We start from the raw sequence: 13,098 nt of genomic DNA on the forward strand, positions 1-13,098 counted from the left end.
TAACAATTGAATCCAGAGACAACGTGACATGTTTACAATCTGATATGTACTTCTTTCTTCTATACAAAACAGATAACAAATCTCAGATATTAAAAAAAAACCTTGAACAGGGGATGAGTGTAACCCACCAGATGATACTTGGCAATGACAGTCGAAGTTTCTGAGCGTTACCTACTGTATGCTGATTGGTAGTTACAGGGCTTAGGATTTTTGTACCAGGAAACCCCTCACATGAGTTTTCTTATCTTTAACAAAAAAAAAATTAAAATTGCCACAATTTAGAAAAAAATAGTCTACAAAGTGTTCTGCCTGACTGGGCTCAGGCAATGCGTAACAGTCCAAGGAAAAGAAATCAAACACACACGTGCTCTGCTAATCCGCAAACTTGTATTAGGTAAACAAAAAAGGGTTACTCAAAAACAGTTCTTAGTGTCCGAAAACAATGATAGTGCAAGGCTTACTTCAGCCGCATACAAAAACACAGGAAAAAACAAACAAAGACAACCTGGAATGAGCAACAACGTTTCAGGAGTCCTTTTGAATCTTTGGAGCAAACAGCAAGTCCCAGAGTTTTCACCTCCCACTTGTCTGAAAAGGCTGGGTTGAAAACTCCAACAGCATGGAACAGAAACTTCAGAGCAGGAACCACAAAATAACACAGATAAACAGCCACAGTTTACCTTGGCCTTTGTTTCCTTTTATCCCTTTAGCCCTCATTAAGGGAACCACACCCAGCCCTCAGTATAAGAACCACACCCAACCCAGGTGCTCCTATAATGACTTGTAATACTCCTTAAAGCGATCCCTTCTTTGCATAGCTCTTTGGCTACGCAGATCAATATATTAATCTGCAGAAGAACCCAGGGACAAAAGACTGTCTGAGGGACTGCATGCCAAATCCCCTGGGCTGTCTGCTGAATCCTGCGTCCCAGTGGCCTCGTCCTCCTGGCTGTCTGCCACGTCTTCCTGGCTGTCTGCCACATCTTCCATGCTGTCTGCCACATCTTCCTGGCTGTCAGCCAGGCTTTCACATTCACTTTGTGCCGCGTCTCTCCCATCTGTGGGAGCAACGGCTGGCCCAGGCCCAAACACAACACAAAGTAGTAGTGAAAAAAGCAGATTATGGTTGCCGTTCTATTGTAGTTTGTCTTAGATCAGGGGTGGGGAACTATAGCCCTTTTATGATCTGTGAACTTCAATTCCCAGAATTCCTGAACCAAAATTCCTGAACCAGTAGGGCCATAGTTTCCTACCCCTATCTCAGGTACTAATACTCTATCAAAAATTAAAGTTTGGTTTAAAACTATCCCATTGGAAGATATCATTCCCTTTCGAAAGAGGTAACAAATATAATTCAAGGCACAGTTAGATAAATTGTCTCTTTCATGTCTTACATGGCTATTTTTCTCCCACTCATATGGACACAATATAAGATAATGTACAACAACAAAAAGTATTAATTTATAAAAGTCAGCTGCTAATCCGCATGATCCCAGAGCAGGTCATAAAGAGATCAATCTGTAACTACCTTGAAAATAATGCGGCAATTACCAGATGTCGGCAGATATTTTTTTCAAGAACATGTTTTGCCAGAGCAATCTTATCTTATTATCTGATCAGGTAACTTCCTTAATAAATTGTGGGGTAGCTGTAGATTCCAGTTTGACATTTGATAAAATACCTGCATTCTGAACAATAAGCTTGTTAAGTTGGTGTGACAAATGACTACATAGCTGGTTGGGAAATCAGAGTTAATCAGAATCTTCTCATGTTATAAATGTGATATCAGGTGTATTTCAAAAAAAGATGACAAGATGGGTGCAACTACATGATCAAAGCCTGATTTTTTACTTGCCAATGGCTCAGGACATTGAACATGGTCACAACTGCCATAATGGCTTTTGTTACAGTCCCCCCTCCAAACACACACACAAAACTCCCCAAGATCTGCAAGGATGAATTAGGGAAACATACAAACAGCCCACTTCAGAAAGTTCTGTAAGATTCAATGTGTGGAAACAGTACAGAGGAAACAGTAAGTTCCTCTCCATCTTCATATGCACCATCTGCACTGCCTGTAGTTACAATAAAATAATGGATAAACAGGTACCTGGAGGGGGAAGTCAGAGAGTGTTTCATTTCTGCTGGCTGCCTGGATGAGTCTGCAATTTTATTGACAAGGTGTTTTTTTGTGGATTTCTTTGAAAGTGCCATTTGATTTTGCCATTGTCTCTACTAGGGCTGAGAGAGAGAGAGCGTGAGTGGTCCAAGATCAACCAGTTGGTTGTGTGCCTAAGGTGGGACTAAAACTCGCAGTCTCCTGATTTCTAGCCTGGTGCCTTAACCGTCATACAAGACTCTTAAAGAAGAAAATAAATAGGAATTTCCCCCTTTTATTGCCAGTTCTTTGATTCCCTCATTGGACCTATGCTTCCTTAGTTGGATATTTGCCCAGTCAAGTTTTTCTCCAGCATATGAAATGGTATGAACCTGGTTGGTTTCAAGAAACTGCAAACAAAGTAGCAAAATAGTGCAAAATTCAGCTCAGTTGCAGAAGCCATTGGCTTCATTCATTCTTTCACCTTTGCACAGGAAATGCAAGGAAACTATATGATCCACACAGTATTTATGCAGCAATACCAGAATTTTTTAATAAACATATTCAGTTTGTGTGTGTGTGAAAGAGAGAGAAAGCTTAGGGTGATATTAAAAGTGATAATTAGGTATTCAATTAATGAGCAAAGTCCAGCAGATGGCCAAGTGCCAACATAGATCTCTCTCCCCGTTACCAGCTAATGCACAATTAATGTATGCGAGGTTTTTTTAGCAGGCCTAACAAATCTTGAAAATTTTACAAACTAAAATTTGATGGGGAGGGTGGAACCACAGAAGAATAGTGCCTGTTTCAGTGCAACTTCAGCTCATTTCAGAGCATTTCAGCTCAAGTGAATGACGGTGGCCATCCTTTCCTTCATTAATCCCAAAGCTGCTGGTTCCAAGACATAATTAGCAACCTATGTTCATGGTTAAAGGTTATTTTTTGTTATTTCTCTACAGTTGAGGCTAGATCAGTGGTGAAATCCAATTTTTGTTACTACTGCTTCTGTGGGCGTGGCTTGGTGGGCGTGGCAGGGGAAGGATACTGCAAAATCCCCATTACCTTCTGTTCTGTCTGGGTCCCCCCAGACACCAACACCAACCAAAAAGAGTAGTCAGACACACTGGTAAAAAGCAAAGGCAGTTTATATAATTCAAAGCAAACACAGGTAACAAAAACTGTTCTTACAGACAGGAACACTATGAAGCTTCACAGAGGTTTCACGAAGGCCAGGCAATAAAACAGGATTCTTGCTGGCAAAAACAACGCTGGAGATAATAAAACCCATGCCTCCCCCAAGTCTTCCAGACTTCTAGGCCACAAGCCAAGATCAGAGACGCCGAGGATCGAAGCAAGGTCACAGGACTCCCAATTGATAACTCTCCACAAGACTGTAAGGGCGGGCCTGCCTTTTCAACCCTGCTGAGGAGAACCACACCCAAACCCAGCTGTTTCCAATTCAGGGATGGAAATACCTTTCTAATTGGCCCCGTCTTTGAGCTGCTCGTCGCTGCCTCATGTCTATTATAGCCTGTGCGTCTTCATCCAATGAATCCAGGCTACTAGCTGGGGAGAGCCCCCCCCCGGGGGTCTCAGGCTGCTCTCCCTCCTCCTCTTCCTGACGTTCCTCTCCCCCGTCTGCCTGGTCCTCCCCCTCCTGTTCACTGTCCTCCTCCTCTGGGCATGGATCCGGCAGAGAGCCAGCCGGTCCCTGAGGAGCCTCAGGCTGAATCACAACACCTTCCTACTCCTGGAGTAAGAATTTTGCATAATCTCCATTCCCACACCATTCTGGGGCCAGCCAGAGGTGGTATTTGCCAGTTCTCCAAACTTCAAAATTTCCATTACTGATTTTCCAGAACCTGCTGGATTTCACCCTGGGCTAGATTATTCCAATGAAACTTCTTGCTCCTTGGTTCTAGTGAGGATTCCCTAAATCAAGACAGTTCACCATTTTTTCCCTGCTTTCCCCCCCATTTTTTATGTTTGTATTACTCAAAAGCCCAACACGATTAACCAGTTTGTTAGCAATTCACCACCCAAGAATACATGAGACCTCAATGATGGCTGAAGCCAAGCTGGAATCTGGCTTTCCATAGTATACAACACAATATTTTATCTCATCACCAGGTTCTCTCAAGGAGATGTTAGCCAATAGCACACAAACTCATTGTGAATTGTAGAAATGTTTCCACTGTCTAAGGGCCCACTGGCAGTCATCCAGAGAGCTAGTTGGTCCAGGAGATACTGTAGAATCCTGCATGGTCAGGTGTCCACACCTCCCACCCTTATTTACTGGGATAACAATAGCCTCCAAAATCAGCTAATTTAGCTAGGAAGTCTCCATCCAGCATGCCACTTCTTAGAAACTAGTAGGGAAAGTTCTGACCTTCCAAATTAAGCTGCTGTCTACTTAGACTAGGGCTGGGGAAATATGGTCCTTTTATACTTGTGGACTTCAACTCTCAGAATTCCTGAGCCAGCCATACTGGCTCAGGAATTCTGAGATTTGAAGTCCACAAGTCATAAAAGGGCCACAGTTCCCCACCTCTGACTTAGTCCAAACCTCTCAGTCAGGGCCACCATCAGGAATTTTGGGGCCCCATACAGCCTAAGTGTCTGCCCCCCCCCCGCCATTTTAAAACTACTGCCCCCAAATCCCGTGCCATGCCCACCATGGCCACACACCCTGGGCAAGCCCTCCCCCGGCCCTCTGAGGTCAAACACAGCCCTCTCTCACTCTCTTCCTTCCTCTCTCATCTCTTTCTTTCTTTCTCTCTTTCTCTTTCTCTATCTTGCTTTCTTCCTCTCTCTCTCTTCCTTCCTCTTTCTCTATCTTGCTTTCTTCCTCTCTCACTCTCTTCCTTCCCCTCTCATCTCTTTCTGTCTTTATCTTGCTTTCTTCCTCTCTCTCACTCTCTTCCTTCCTCTCTCATCTCTCTCTCTTTTTCTTTCTTTCTTTCTCTTTCTCTCTCTTCCCCCTCTTTCTCTATCTCTCCCCCTCTTGCTCTCTCTCTCTTTTTCTCACTTTCTCTCTCTTGTTTTCTTTCTCTCACTCTTTCTCTCTCTCGTTCTCTCTCTCTTGCTATCTCTTTCTCTCCCCCCCCTCTTTCTCTCTCTCTGTCTTTCTCACTTTCTCTCTATCTTTCTCTGTCGCTCTCACTCTCTCTCGTTCTCCGGACGCTGGCAAAAGTGATTTTCAATGTCCCTGCCAGCCCGCCTGGAACATTCAAATTAAGAAAAAAAAAGCCGGCAAAGGTTTTCTTTCTTTTTTTTCGGCAAGAAAAACCTTGGCCAGTGGAGGAGAAAGAGAAGTGGATCGGGTGGGTTGGCGGGCATGCGGGGGGCAGCGGTGAGTAGCCAGTGGCGCGAGGGGGCTAGAGGAGGGGGCTGGGGGCGGCCGCGGTGTGCGCGCCCTTGGAAAAGGGTGTGCGGGGCCGGGGGGCGTTTTGGGGAGCATTGGCTAAGGCGTGCGCAGCCTACAGCTACAGGGAACGCCCCAGCAGCCCAAGCCTCATTCCCCAACGCCAAGAGAGGGCCGGTTCTGCGCCTGTGCGAGCGAGGAGCTGGAGCTCGGTGTCGGCGCTGCTCACTGGGCACAAATTACTGTGGGCGCCAGGGGGCCGGCAAAACCATCAGGGCCCCCCCTATTTGTCAATTTGGCTGGGCCCCTGACGCCACTACCAGTAGTACCGCCCTATCGGCGGCCCTGCTCTCAGTGCTTCTACAGTAACTAACAAGAGGTCCCTGAAGTTCAAATGCCACCAGTGCTTATTACTAATTCAAATCCCATCCATTCAGACCTTCATCAAACCCAGGGTATTCATGAATGCTTGAGCCCACTTCATGGATACAAACATGTATTTCTACCTAGCTGACCTGCTGATCTAAACCCCATTGACTGATTAATAGATGAAGAATGTCCAGACCATGAAGTAGCCACTTGTGAACCGTAGTTCTGCTAAATAAGATTCGACATTTTTCAACTATCATTATGACATACCTAGCATCCTCAATATTGAAAGTGGCCTCATCTCCCTGTAGGGAAGGAAAAATTTCAATTTGAGCATTGCATGTGCCTGGTATTTAATATTGATGAATTAGTTCACAACTTTATTCTATTGGCTAACTCCAAAATGGCAGAACACTCTGTGAAAGTTTACTATCACTATCACTTGTACCTTAAATACCTGTCAATCCTATATTCAATGGGTGTTCTGAAGAATTTTTTAACATAATGCCACATTTATTTAATGATTAGCTCTCAAAGCAGAAGAAAAAGGCCACTTGAAATAGTCAATTAACTACTTGTCTGAGGAACTAATTTCACCTTTTATGCTAGAAATAATGGAAGAGGATTGCCAGATAAATGTTCCATCCTCAGTGGGATAAATACAAACGTTGATCCACAATGGCCTTTTAACAGGTGGAAACAATCTAAGTATTCTGCCAAAATGTACCTGGAAGGAACCAATTCTAAACATCAGGAGAGAGCAGATCCTTAGAACAGAAGTCATACTGAGTGCTTGAACTAAAGCTCTTAAACTGGAGGTGTTTGTTCAATACTTCTATCTTCTGTATGGTGTCATGCTGCAAAAATTACTGCATCAAACATTACAAATCTTTTCAGATATTATATGCGAGCAAGTGAACCTTTGGCAGGAATGATACTTTGTTTAAGCCATTGGTTTTCAACTTCAGCAATTTTAAGATGACTGGATTTCAAGTCCCAGAATCTCCCAACTGTTGTAAGCGCTCCTTGTCCACCTCAGGTCATGTCAGATTCTGAGGAGGATGAGCCAGGCCCCTCTGGATACTGTTCTGTCAAGCTCTCTGGTAGAATCCTCCCGAAAATGCAATTTCAGACACACACACGTTTGAAAATTCAAAACAATGTTCTTTATACCGAAAATTCAAATAAACTAAGCATTCTTTTTGTATAGCAAAGAGCACTTGTCTCCAAACAAACTGGTAATTTGTACAAGTCCCTTATCAGTTCTGTGATACTTAGCTTGCAGCTGTGAGGTAATTCACAGTCCTTCTTCTTTCACAAAGTGAAACACACTTTGCTCTGGTTTAGTTTCAAAGCGGGGGAAAATCAGCACACAAAGGTCAAAGTCAGCAAAGCAGGCACGAAACACAATGATCAGATAATCCTCCACAATGGCCAAACCCACAGGCTGCTATTTATAGCCGCCTCACTAATTACCACAGCCCCACCCAACCACAGGTGGCCTCATTTTCTTTGATAATAATCTCTCAGTTGTTGCTGCCTATGCATCGCTCTCCGCATGCGTGGCTGTATCATTAACTCTTGTTCTGAATCCAAGGAGGAGCTAGATAATTGATCTCCTTCTGAGCTGTCTGCCACACTCTCCTCCTCCCTGTCACTCATGTCTTCTTGGTCAGAGGAGCCTTCATCATCAGATTCCACTGGGAGCAAAACAGGCCTGCAGCATGGGGATATCTCCCCCACATCTACAGTCCTTGGGGCAGGAGCTGGGCCAGAGCTAACCACAACAGATACCCTGGCCCAGGGGGTTGCCAGCTGATGCAGAGAATGAGTGTGAGGGAGAAAGTGACCTGAGTGAGCCTGAGGAACCACTAGAGGGGTTGACAACAGGGGAGTGGTCCCAGTTGGAAGATGAGGAAGACATTAGAGTGAAAAGTCAGTGGATAGACCCTCACTATAGAAGATTGCTGAGAAGATGAGAGGAGTTGCATAGTAAAAGGTATTAGTGTACAGGCTTAGCCTCTTTGGGGTGTGATGTCATTTCCAGGCAGTATAAAGGCAAAGGATTTTGGGAAATTGGGTGTGGAGTTTCAACGTCGTTCAGTGGAAGAGATGTGAGACTGTGTGTGTGTGTGTGTGTGTGTGTGTGTGTGTGATTGAACAAGGCTTTAAAACCATGATTTCTGCCTCAATAAAAGGCATTCTCTGCTGGATGATTTTTGCCCAGGATTTTGGTGAGCAATTTCATATGCTTGAATGATGAATGGACTTGTTATCTAAGGAATGCTGATTAGGCCGAGTTTAGTGCCTTTCCTGGCATTGTTTATGTTTAGCTCCAAAGAGAAGTAACTCCTTTCCCCTGGCTGTTTAAAATCTGCTTTTCATTATGTGTGCTTATATCAATAAAGGGTTTGATTTATTCATAAAATAAAGGATTTGGGGGTTGGGGGTTTCAGTCTGAGAGCCATGCACAGAACACCAACCAACACTGCCTTCAGAAACAATGAGTTAAGACATCAGCAAGCACACTTGGGTCAATGGGGACAGCACTTATTTTTATTACTTTTGTTTTCCCTTCCAAAGGACAGATGGTTCTGATACAGTGATGTCACTAGAGTAGCTTAGAATGGCATTTAGCCTAACTCTAGGCCAGTAATTGGGAACCTTTTTTCCCTTGGGTGCCGAAAGAGCATGGGTGAGCACTATTGCATATGCATGAGTGCCCACACCCATAATTCAATGCCTAGGGAAGGCAAAAACAGTTGCCTCCACCCACTGGACACTCTCTGAAGGCTCTTTAGAGACCAGAAATGGCCTGTTTCCCAACTTCTGCTGGCTAGTGTTTCACTGTCTCCAGTCTCCAAAGGCTTCCCTACAGCTGGGAGAGGGTACAAATGTTCTCTCTCAGCCCCCTGGAAGCTCTCTGGAAGCCAAAAACACCCTCTCAGAGCCTCTGTGAGCCAAAAATCAGCTGGTTGGCACATGCAGATTGGAGCTGAGCTAAGGCAACAGCTTGGGTGCCAGCAGATATTTATTTATTTGTTTGTTTGTTTGTTTGTTTGTTTATTTGTTTATTTGTTTGTTTGTTTGTTTGTTTGTTTGTTTGTTTGTTTGTTTGTTTGTTTGTTTGTTTGTTTGTTTGTTTGTTTGTTTGTTTGTTTATTTATTTATTTATTTATTTATTTATTTATTTATTTATTTATTTATTTATTTATTTATTTATTTATTTATTTATTTATTTATTTATTTATTTATTTATTTATTTATTTATTTATTTATTTATTTATTTATTTATTTATTTATTTATTTATTTATTTATTTATTTATTTATTTATTTATTTATTTATTGGATTTGTATGCCGCCCCTCTCCAGAGACTCGGGGCGGCTAACAGCGACAATAAAACAGTGTACAATAGTAATTTGGTATTGATGATTAAAAATCTATTAATATAAAAACCAAACATACATACATACATACCATGCATAGAATTGTAAAGGCCTAGGGGGAAAGAGGATCTCAATTCCCCCATGCCTGGCGTCAGAGGTGGGTTTTAAGTTGTTTACGAAAGACAAGGAGGGTGGGGGCAGTTCTAATCTTTGGGGGGAGTTGGTTCCAGAGGGTCGGGGCCGCCACAGAGAAGGCTCTTCCCCTGGGTCCCGCCAGGCGACATTGTTGTGGCACTCATGCCATAGGTTAGCCATCACTGCTCTAGGCCAAATGGTACCTAACGTATGCCTACTTTGTTTTTGTTTATGTTCATACCAATACCTGTTTCTTGTACACGTTTTGACAAATAAACAAACAAGCTCTTGTAACTGGGAGAAGTAAGGAGCTTTGAGATGAACTTTAGGTACGATAAGATTACTTCTTATTTCTTAAAAAATAAAAACTTATGCAATGCAACTTTAGTAACAGACCTGCGATCACCAAGAATAACAGAAAAGGAATGATGAACTCACCCAGTTGTAAATCTGCCTATTAAATCCCTGCCTGTGCTGAGGCCTTTTTTTTTTTTTAAGTTGAGATTTCTTTCTCTGAAATATTTTTCTCACCAGAATAAAAAATAAAGGTGAATAATCATAACATGGTGAAATAACGAGTTTAAACAATAAGCAAAAAAGAATGAAAAAGACCAGGACCTTATAGAATATTGTTTTTTATTTATAACTTACATCCTACAAACACATTACTTGGGGGGGAGGGACAAGCTCTACATTTGTAGAAAGCAGCTGAAAAAGTGTCAGATTTCACACCTTACCCCAAATTTGTTCACAAAATACTTGGAAAGGTACCAAAAATAATTCCAAAAACATTTCAGTTTTCAAGCCGCTAACAATGAAAGTACACATTCATATTTATCTTATGGTTTACAAAATACCATAGGCAAGGAATGCTATGCAGGCGTGTGGCAGGAGCTACAGAATGCAGATATCTTTCCGTTTTGTGCAAATAAGACATTCATTCAAAGGACCTTATTTTCTAAATAATTGTGATAAGCATTGCAGTGGGAAAAGAGCAGTGAAACAAGGCAGATCCACAATGAAATACCTGCCAAAGAACCAAGGTGTGGAAATAGCCAAATGCTCATCATGAAAGATAGGTTTTCAATCCTAAAATTAAGGGAAATTGTCTTGTATTTTGATCAACCACCAGATCAAGCAGAGACTCCACATTGGACCTTTTTTCTGGTTCCTAATGCCATTTTCCAACCATTATTCAAAAGGTATGTAATTTGGAACGTTGTTGTCTGTTATTCTTATACAGAAAGACATTATCTGAAGAGTCTTTCTTAAGAGTGTCAATTGTTTAACTGGGTTAGGATTAGCGTTACATCATCGAGTTGATCTTTCCAGCCTCCATATCGACCTGTGGATCCTTTCAAGCCAGCCCAATAGGTCAGAAAGCATAATTTAATAGGGTGACATAATATTTTTGCCACAGGTACAACCATGAGGATTTTTAAAAAATTATTTCAAAGCTGCACAAGGTTAAACAATGTTTGCACCTGCCCAAAGAAATAAAGTATATTTTGGGAATGGATTTCTGTATATATATTTTTTTTGAAGAATGCCTTATACTCTTTCCATCTACTTTTCTTCAGTTTGGTTTATTTCAGGGTTTTTTTCTGTTGATTTAAAGGGGAATGCATAAGGGATTAAGTTGTAAGTGAAAATAATTGTCTCTGAATTTGTTCGGAAGGCCAATAATTGAGTAAAGCTGGCCTATTTTATTTATAGTGTCATAACAATGTAATAGGGAGTTCGTTGCCATTGTGGTTCTATATTAGAAGTTCAGTGGGGTTGACTCAGCCTTCCATCCTTCCAAGGTTGGTAAAATGAGGACGGAGATTGTTGGGGGCAACAGGCTGACTCCCTGTAAACCACTTAGAGAGGGTTGTAAAGCCCTGTGAATCAGTATGTAAGCCTAAATGCTATTGCTCACAGGAATTGCATGCTGAAATCAATGTCCACAAACAATGAACTAATATTCTCTATACCCCATTCAAGCCAATAAATATTGCAATGTAAATTTGGAGAATATCTATGGGATCACTGTAGTCAAAAAGGATTGGATGGCCAATTAAAATATATTTTAAAAAACAAAAAGTGGAGATGATGTTGGTAAAGAAAATACATGAAGGTCTACAATGATATAAAATGGCCATGCCAAATGTGAGTCTGAGAGTTGTGACATTAATGCATTGGGAACATACTGTATCTGCACATGGTTTTAAAGGCAACATTAACTCTTTAACAAGACATGTACCTGGCATGCAGAAAACTTTCATTTGGTCCATGCATCTCCAGACACTGTCTATCTTCTGAGACTCCCAAGAATAGTACAGAAAATATTGTACTAAATGAATTAAAACCTTGGAACATGTATTCCCCAAAGTGAACCTACGTAGCTTTAAAAGAAATCTGGCATTTTGACTATGAACAATGCTCAATAAAGCTCTCTGTCTGTATAATTTACTGCTTCATCATAAATGATGCAAATCTTATTTAACTATGTTAAAAAGTTTGAGATTTTAGTAAAGATTGCCCCAAAATTTCAAGCAGAGCATTCCTTGATACAGCAATAAAAGTTAAGCTTCTCAAGAATTTGAACGTTCTACTATTTTTGCATTGTTGAAAAATTACATTGTGTGCACAGCCTTCACAACCACTATTCTATCTTGACCTATTTTCCCACAAAACTGAAAAATCTTCTTGGCTAGGAAGTGAAATGTTTTTGTTTTTTTTAAAAAACCAAGAAATTCCAGTTGCCTTTTTGAAAAAAGCCCCTTTGGGACTCCATGATGAGAAGCTCCATAGATGTCTTGTCCTCTTCATTCTATATTTTACAAAGGCTCAGTCAGCTTAAGGGCAGTTGGGCTAAAAAAAATGCCTGGCTGCCGTTTTTGCATTTCTCTATTAAATTCCTTCAATCTTACTTTATGTTTAACAGGTGATTTTTAAAGAATATTATCAGATTTTCCCACTACAATAAAAAAACAATTTTAACATATTGGTGCTATAAACTTACATGTCCTTCAAACGTTCCTGAGATAAATTTCAGAAGTATTTCTTTAAAATGCCTTCACAGATACATCTACACACAAGAAATTGGTCAATGGGTGACTGTAAAAACAAATGGCAACGTGTAAATGTGCTACCTCTAGATACATCAGTAATAACTAAACACAGTACTCTCTAAGAACAAATCTCACAATTGCTTAATAGTGTCAGATAAAACATTTGGTGTCTATATACCCTGTTTCCACCAAAATAAGACATCCCCTGATAATAAGCCCAACCAGGCTTTTGAGTGCATAGCAATAAGGTCAAGCGCTTATTTCAGGGTTCAAAAAAATATAAGACAGTGTCTTATTTTCAGGGAAACACAGCAGTTGTTCCTATAAGTTAAACAAAGCAAAATGAAGAGAAAGATACTATATGATGAAGTGTAATGAACAGGTGCAGCAATAGAAAAAATGAGGGAGGAAATTACAAATACCAAGGGAACATGAATCCCATTTCCTTAATAGTTCCTCTCCATTTGGCTTAACTGTTTATAACATGATAAAGCTAAAAAATTATCAATCAAACTTTGAAACTGCCCATCTCCTTCAAATAATTATTCTGTCAATTTTTTTTCTGGTTGCAAATTTTGTTTTGTTGTTGTTCCATTCTTAATTAAGCAGAAGAATTACACATTATTTATACAAATCTTTGAGCATTTTTTTCTTAAGGAACACATATACATTTGCCTAGCATCCATAC

The sequence above is a fragment of the Erythrolamprus reginae genome, chromosome 1 (assembly GCF_031021105.1).
Source record: "Erythrolamprus reginae isolate rEryReg1 chromosome 1, rEryReg1.hap1, whole genome shotgun sequence".
Classification (NCBI taxonomy): domain Eukaryota; kingdom Metazoa; phylum Chordata; class Lepidosauria; order Squamata; family Dipsadidae; genus Erythrolamprus; species Erythrolamprus reginae.